A 940-nucleotide genomic window follows, 5' to 3' on the forward strand; every position below is an offset into this window, starting at 1 on the left:
AGCAGACCAGGAATATACTAAATGGGGGTTGCTTGAGTAAAATCAACTATATGGGCATAAGCTAAACTTTGAATTGCTTTCAAAATGCAATATGTTTATGGTGCTTATCTGCTGAAAATAAAACCATTTACAATAATAAAGATGACTGAATCACATTTTTCATATTTACAATGTCTGATGATTTGATATCCTGTTTACAAATAATTACCATTGTTTCCACCAAAATAACATTGTTTTTAAACTATGACATTGAATTATACCATGGTATTTATTTACATGGTAGTACAATGGTACTTTATTGTTAGTGCATATAAACGGTCAAAGATTAAGCTATAGATAGGGACTTTGTGAGAGCTCAATACTCGTTCAGCTGCACAAAAGCGCCACCTGTCGTATTTTAAAGGCGGTGCAGGCAGCGTTGATTTATACACATGATGTACAGGTGCTGGTCATATAATTAGAATATCATCAAAAAGTTGATTATTTCACTAATTCCATTCAAAATGCGAAACTTGTATATTATATTCATTCATTACACACAGACTGATATATTTCAAATGTTTGTTTCTTTTAATTTTGATGAGTATAACTGACAACTAAGGAAAATCCCAAATTCAGTGTCTCAGAAAATTATAATATTACTTAAGACCAATACAAAGAAAGGATTTTTAGAGATCTTGGCCAACTGAAAAGTATGAACATGAAAAGTATGAGCATGTACAGCACTCAATGCTTAGTTGGGGCTCCTTTTGCCTGAATTACTGCAGCGATGCGGCGTGGCATGGAGTCGATCAGTCTGTGGCACTGCTCAGGTGTTATGAGAGCCCAGGTTGCTCTGATCGTGGCCTTCAGCTCTTCTGCATTGTTGAGTCTGACATATCGCATCTTCCTCTTCACAATACCCCATAGATTTTCTATGGGGTTAAGGTTAGGCAAGTTT

Source organism: Chanodichthys erythropterus, chromosome 10 (assembly GCF_024489055.1).
Source record: "Chanodichthys erythropterus isolate Z2021 chromosome 10, ASM2448905v1, whole genome shotgun sequence".
In the NCBI taxonomy this organism is placed as follows: Eukaryota; Metazoa; Chordata; class Actinopteri; order Cypriniformes; family Xenocyprididae; genus Chanodichthys; species Chanodichthys erythropterus.